Here is an 8,113-nt window from a genome sequence, read left to right as displayed (position 1 = left end):
ATTGACTCTACAATGTCAATGTCTTCTGAGCACTCAAAGATGAACAGATGTTGACAAACTTTCTGAATTAAAATACGCTCATGCATGCATATGTTTACACTTATAAAACTTTGTAGTTGAGAATCTGCTTTGATTGCTCCCATGCTAATTAAAAATTAATATGCTACTTCATTATACAATCTTATGTTAGTTTTTCAGCTATTTTTTCTATTTACATTTTTAATTTTATCTTTTGATGGCTCTATGACTCTACCAATTTAGGAATTCCCTCTCCCATAGAGATTATAGCCTTCAAAAGGTTCTCATCTTGTATCATTCCTTTTTTTGTGTCTGCCTCTTTTGATAAATCCTCCATAGACCACCATGGACAGTTAAATTAATGTATGTAATCAGTCTAAGGATTGTGTGATTTTTAGAACCCTCTGTTCCTTTCTCTGCTATTTTACCATTCCAAAACACAGAAATTGACTACATAGGACCAAGGGTAAATTTATATTTTTTGTCAGTTTCATGGATTACTGTGGTCAAAAAAGAAACAAAAATCATCACCCAGTGGCCAATCTCTTGGTGATTGACAAAAATTGCACGTCCTTTATAGAAAGCCTTAGGCAGTTCAGAAAACCCCTTACTGGGACTGATGCTCTCTAAGATCGATGTGCATTTATTGCCAATGTAGCCTTTTTATAGCTAAGCTGGAGAGATGCAGAAAGATTTTTCAATCACTAAAATGGCAGCATCGAAAGAACGCTAAAGAATACCGTTTAGGGAAGGTGTTTTCTTGTTTTTATTCCATTATGTCTTCCCTCCATCCCATCCCCTTGTCACTTCAAGCAATTCAGATATCAACAAAGATTTAATCTTGACTGGGGTTCTCTAAGCAGATGTTAAGATGCATGAAAGAAATATAGTGCATATCAGCTAGGAGCCTGAGAATTATTTCAAAGCAGCATTATTCTATTGGAGTTTCCAATATATTTCAAATAATCAACTGTGACCCCCCCAAAAAAGGTGAAACAGAATGGTCCTGTGCAAAGAGGACATCAAATCTCGGTCTTCACTTTGTATCCATATAACCAACTTGCTTCCATTCTCTGAGTCTATTTTCTTTATCTGTAAAATGAAGAAGTCTCTCCCTGCCCCCTTCTACAGAGATAAGTGACTTTACCCTTCTGAGTCTGTTTTCTCACCTGTCAAATTAAGGCAGTTGAATTAGTTGTCTTTTAAAATTCTTTCTGTTCTAGAGCAATGATCTCATGCTTCTAAGGCTATATGATTTTGGGGTTTTCTAGAAATATGATGAGAATATCTTTTGAGTTAGCATTCCAGACTAGTTTAACAATTTAAGTTCTTATCAATTGACCAGAAGACTTGAGGAATTCTTTGAAATGTATTAGCATCCCTTCTGTATAGACCAGGCACCATGATTATGTGGAAAGAATTTTAGGATGGCAGTCAGGAGACCTGAGTTCTGAAATTATCTCTGTTCATGAGGTGGTATAGTGAAAAGTGTGTTGGATTTGAAGGCAAAGAAACTGTGTTCAAAATTCCAACTTAGCTATGTAATGGCAAGCAAAGTGAGATTTTTCCCTCTTTTTTCTTCTGGAGTGCTTCCCAGCACTAAGGTAATCAAGTGCCTTTGATTAAGACTTGCCTTTGTTTGAATCAGGAGTCTTTGATTGAATCAAGAGTCTTTGATGACCTCCTTAAGTCACAGGAAAGCATAAATCATGTGAGTTTGAGTCACATGGTTGTGACCCCTCTGACCTTGAAGAAGCACATATATACTCGGAGATTAGCATTTTGCTTTGGTGGCTCACTCATTGCAAGAGTGTACATTTGGAGACTGGGTAGCCATCAAGGAGCCCCTCCCGCCCTGGCTTTGAAAACCCAGATGTTGGTGCTTCTCTCTCTTTGCTTTATAAGCAAAAATTATATAAACATAGCAAATAACACAAATCAACAGGCATGGCTTCTGTCTGTCCATACCAATACATACATAGTTACCAGAGAGAGAAGGTGTGAGGGTCCCTGACAGTTCCGAATCCAGGGGTCTTCTAAGAGCTATATAATTCTATGATCTTGAGCAAGAAATTCCATTATTTGCTCTGTGCCTCTTTTCTTGGACTAGGTGATATCTCAGATACCTTTCAGTTCCCTCATTCTTTGGTTAAATATTCCAGTTTTGTTTCATATAATGTTTTGTAATTATTAAATATATATTAAAAATTGGGTGCCACAACTTCATTTTAGAGTAATGAAATAAGTGGTTACTATATGTGATATCTTTTTTTAATACAGTGATGAATCAAACATAACTGTTGATTAATTAATGCATGTTTAATCTGGGCTGGACATTTTGTTAAGGGCTAAAGATACAACAAAAGACAAAAATAGTCATTGACATTGAGGAAATTATATTCAAGTGGCATATACATAGAAACGAAGTGAAAGTAGATGGAAGGGAAGCATAGAAAAGAGAAATTGGATAAGGCCTTCTGCGGAAGGCAATTTATCCTAAGATTAAAATCTTGAGAATTTTCTGGGGCATTGAAAAGTTTACTGACTTGCCCAGGATCACAAAATCAATATGTCTCAGGCAAGACTTACACTTAGATCTTCTACTCTCTAAATCAGGCTCTATTTATTGTATTACATTCAATTTCTTATGAACCATATTGGGCCTATTCAAATAGAGGTATTGAAAACCATTGAGAAGCAAAGGTAGAATTGAGAATATGTGTGATGTTGACAAAGCCTTATCATTTATTACTTTCCACATGAATGGCATCGGCAGGCAGACCTGTGGGGTGTGAGCATGGGATGGAATTTTGCATTAAAAATATGAATATCGGAGTTTGTTTGCATGTGATTAGCCTTACCCCAATACAGTTATGTACTATCTCAGTCAAATTTAAATAGTGACCAGAAACAAATGGGTATTTTTCCAGAGCAATAATAAAAACCAGAATACTTGTACCTTTTGATAAGTCCTGAAGGTAAATTAGGAAATTTAATAGAATCAATAGAATTCACAGAGTCCTGGAATTGAACAGGACAAGGTCTAGAGCAAATGACTTTCTCAAGGTCACACTGCTAGTTAGTGGCAGAGAAGGGGTGGGAACCTAGGTTTCCTGATCAATAAATTATTCAAACAGCAAGCATTTACTTTTCTCCTACTGTGTGTCAGACACTCTGCTATGGAATGAAGATACAGAGAAAAAAGTAGTAACAAAGAATCAAAACCGTTCCTTTTCTCATGGAGTTTATATCTTTTTAGGGAAGACAATATGGTGGTTGTTGTTTGCCCTTTGTTGTAAAAACAAGAAGGTTCAAACTACATAAGCCCATCTTTGTAAAATCTTATGATTCTTATGAAATGAGCTATACCCATGGTTTCCAATTAAAGCAACGAGAATGTTTCTATGTGTGCAAATGAGAAAAATCATTTGCAATGGCTTAAATAAATATTGTTTTCTTCTTAGACCTGGTAGGTTGTTTTTGACTATACCACAGGAGATAGACAAATTTCCAAATTTCCACAGCTGGTGCAAAGGGGCACATACAGATGTTTTTCTCTAACTTTGTCCTAAGAATACATGTTGTGGAACTGTTTTCAGCGAACCCATGTTATGACAAGATTGTTAGATATTTTTAATGATAAACCTTGTTGGATAGGGCCAAAACCAAACTGCTTGAAATGGAATTCTTTAGCAGTGAGAGAAATCCCATTTAGGAAGGTTCCAGTGTAAGTCTAAGACTATGGGGATTTTGATGATCAATTGTGAAATTGAAATAAATATTATTATATGCTAAGTCTCATGAAATGATAAGACTCTGGAGGCAGTGTAGTAGAGTGGATAGAACACTGGGCTTGGAGTTAGAGAACCTGATTAAGAGTCTTGCATCTTCTGTTTCCTACGCATATGACCTGGGACATGTTAGTTTTTCTACTATAAGTTAATCATCTATAAATTAAGTAGCTAGACTCAGTGACCCCAGAAGTAAAATATCCTGAATTCTGAACTCATCTAGGATCTTTGTACTAAATCCGCTGGGGTGAAATGGGTCATCACTTATTTAAAAAAAACAATTGGTATAGTCATGAATGAGTGGCTTTTCTTAGCATTTTCCAAATACATCTGTTCAAGTCCAACTCTGGCCCTTCATCACATTTTGGAAGTGACCTTGGGTTTTCCACTTTGCATCTGCTACCCAGCCTGGTTTCAACTCCATGGAACAATATGTTCTTCCCAAGATAAGCCCATCACTTCTAAATTTACCACCATTGTGCTAATTCAAGTCTCAATTGACTTCATCTCCCTTAGCTTCCTATCCCCTTTGGCTGTAATGCTAGAAGGTGGTATACCAAATTCCTCCCAATGCCTTCATTATAGAAGGCAGAAGCTGGACTCAGCTCACTCTTCTTTGCCTATACTGGCCTATCTGGATTCAACTCCATGGATCAAGATGCCCCTGTCCCAGGTACCCTTGGTGTTTTATTCTCCACCTGTCATCCCTAGCTTTCCCACCTCCTTTCATGTCTTGTCTCCACTTTTAGATTGTAAGCTACTTGAGGGCAGCGAAAGTCTTTGTTTTCATTACTTGTATCCCCAGCACTTAGCACAGTGCCGGGCAAAAAGTAGGTAGTTAATAAATGTTTATAGGATTGGACTGGATAGAATTGAAGACAGTGGTGCCCAACCTCTGGTTGGTCCTACTAAGGTAGAAAGAATTTGAAGAGGAGGAAAGAGATGGGATATATGTCTATCACCTGAAGTTCATTCAAGAAGATCATCACCATATCACCAGTGGTACTTATTAAGATGAGGAGTTGTGTCTTGCATCAGGAGAGGGCCTACTTCCAATAACCAAATATTGGAATTTTTAAAGTATTAAAGGTTAGAATAACAGAATGCTAGACTTATGGCTGAAAGGGGACTTAGATGTCTTTGACTGGACCTTACTCATTTTCCTGAAAAAGAAACTGAGGACCAGGTCACATGCAGCTAGCAAGGGGTAGAGCTGGGATTTGAACTCAGGTCCTGGGATTCCTCATTCAGCACTACTTCATCTGGGCCACAAAAGGGTCAGAGGTCCACTTACTCAAGAGTCACACAAGGAGTAAGTTGGTGGAGCTGGGATTTTGAAGCCAAGTCTATTTTCTATCCCCTTGTTGTTCAATCATTCACTTGTGTCAGACTCTTTGTGAACCCATTGGGTGCTTTCTTGGCAGGGATGCTGGAGTGGTTTGCTATTTCATTCTCCAGCTTCGTTTACAGATGAGGAAACTGAGGCAAACAGGATGAAGTGATTTGCTCAGGGTCACACAGCTAGTAAGTATCTGAGGCTGGACTTGAACTCAGGAAGATGACTCTTCCTTACTCCAGACCTGGCACTCTATCCACCGAGCCACCCAGCTGCCCACTTTCCACTACATCATAGTATTAGAGCAACATATTATCTCTCTAAAATTCCCAATAAGGAAAACTTTAAAAATATTTTTATGCCCTATGAAAAATATAATCTTTATCTTATAATATTCATATTATACTCACATACTGCAATTTATCATAAATTTAGCACACAAATATGCCTATATTTATACATTCTATACATGTATATGTTTATATATGTACAGGATAGATACATACCTCATCCATTCATCTATCCATCTATCATCTCATTTTTTTATCTAGCTTTCTATCTATATTGCTTTATCCTTGTTCATTGGTGATAGCATTAAATAGAGAGAAATCTGAGAAACTTCACCCCTAGCAGGGTTCTCATGATTTAATTCAGCATTATTACTTGATCTGCAATTCAGCACAGAGTGGCTGTGGGGATGACTCATACTGTGTGTCACAGGATACCTTCATGCAAGCCTGTTTCTCTCCCTGCAGATTTATTACAGGGTGTGGGAGGCCTGCTATCATTACTACTGGCTCTGCTACCCGTTTGACCAGGGCTAAGGCAATTTAACCTCTTCTTCTGTAAAATGAGGAGATTAGGCTGGATTACCTAGTGGAAAAAAAGCACTAGAAATGGTGTCAGGAAGGCCTGGATTCTAATCCTATCTTAGACATTTGCTAGCCTTATGATTTTGGGCAAGTCACTTTAACCTAATTGTGCCTCAGTTTATCTCATCTGTATAATTCAGGAGTTCTTAACTTGGGGCCTCCGCACTTACTATTTTCTTTACTATTTTGATAACTAAATGTCAGTATGTTTACCTTGTATATAATCACTATATATATATATATATATATATATATATATATATATATATATACACACACACACTTATGTACTTAAACATCCATATATGTATATATACATATATATGCATATTTTATTTAAAAGGATTATTCTGAGAATAAATCTATACATTTCCTGAGATTGCCAGAGGGTTGATAATATTAAAATGTTAAGAACCCCAGGGAGAGGCTTGGGCTATCAGTGTTTACAGTTCCTTCCAGCTCAAAATCTAAGATCTTATGATCCTTATAGTTCTAAATATCCACAGAGAGGCCAAACGCCTGCTTATGTTCATACTAACTATGCAACAGCAAAGAAGTCCCCTTTGCAGAATTAGCCTCTGTGAGCTTTAGATGCTTCATCTATAAAGTGGGGTCAAGAATATTTGACCAATCATCTCAGAGGATTTCTATAAATTCAGACCTTTCTGAACTGTAAACAGTTATGGGAATGTGAGCTATTGTTATTTTATTACTATTTTAATATGTGTGTTTAAAGTTGTCACTTCATAATTAAGCTTTAGCTAATCCTGCTACATTAATTCTGTGTCTCCCCTGTCCCCTCCCCAGCCAGGCAAGCTACCAAAATGAGGGGAAAAACTGAAGCGATTTAGGACAAAATGAAAGGAAATAATATGATGCTGATGTGAAAACATTTGTCAGAAACTGGGCAAGTATGTGCTATCATTTGCTCTTGGCTTATAGCACAATATGAGCCTAATTTGGGCCCTCTTTTACTACAGTTGAACACACAGTATTTTTAACCCACAAATGAGATGTGGTTGAATAACCAAAATGTGACATTTGACCCAACTCCAGGGCGGCTGGCTAAAGAGTGTGAGCTCATTACGGGGATTCTCTGATCTTATTGGGCGGAACTGGACTGTACAGTGGCTGTTTTATACTATTGCTTTTGTAGGATTTCAGGTACCAAGGTGACCCATCATTAGCATTGAGACATCAGAATCAGCTCTATCCCTACTTCTTCCCACACTTTATGTTTCTTGACCTGCAGTTTATCACAGAGGCAAAAGCAGACTACCTTTGAAACCAGCAATTAGTAGGGCTACAACTGAAGTGTGGCAACTGTAACTTTCCTTGTGGAAAACTTGGTGAGGTGCCAACCATAGCATCTTGGGGAAGACTTCCTGCCCTCCCCAATTCTAACTCCTTTTCATCAGTGCCCTCCTAGAATGCTCTTTCTCACCCTAAACTACATTGATTATGTTATCTCCTAGCCATCTTTTGCATGTGGAAAATGGCTACTCATAGCTCTGGCTAACAGTTGAGAGAGGGATATTTTTCTTTCTCTCTCTCAACCTGCCCATGCCCACCCATGACCAAATGGCACCATTTACTTATGCATCTACATATGAATAGTGACCTGGATGGTTATTAGCTGGTGATGTCTCCTGTGTGAACAGAAGGAAGAAATTCCATGCTCTTCGGGAGCACAGAGTCTAATGGAGGAGGCATCATGCAAACAACTAGGTATAAACAAAATATTGGCAGGAGAAATGGACATAATCACAAGGTCAGAGATGACAAATGACTCTCCAAGGTTCACACAGATTAAAGATATCAAAGGTATGACTCGAATCCAGGTCATTATTGACTTCTAAGTCCTGCAGTCTCTTCACCACACCACGTAGTAAGAGATAGTTCGAGGTTTCAACCATGATGACAATAAATTGATGAGAGTACATGTGTTTCCACAAATAATAATAATAATAATAATAATAAACATGTATATATACCTTTAAAGTATATAGAGCATTTTACAGGTATTTCCTCATTTTCTCATCATGTCTACCCTGGGAGATAGATGCTATTATTATCCCCAATTTACTGATGAAGAA

This window comes from Trichosurus vulpecula, chromosome 6 (genome assembly GCF_011100635.1).
Source record: "Trichosurus vulpecula isolate mTriVul1 chromosome 6, mTriVul1.pri, whole genome shotgun sequence".
In the NCBI taxonomy this organism is placed as follows: domain Eukaryota; kingdom Metazoa; phylum Chordata; class Mammalia; order Diprotodontia; family Phalangeridae; genus Trichosurus; species Trichosurus vulpecula.
Note: the sequence above shows the minus strand (reverse complement) of the source record.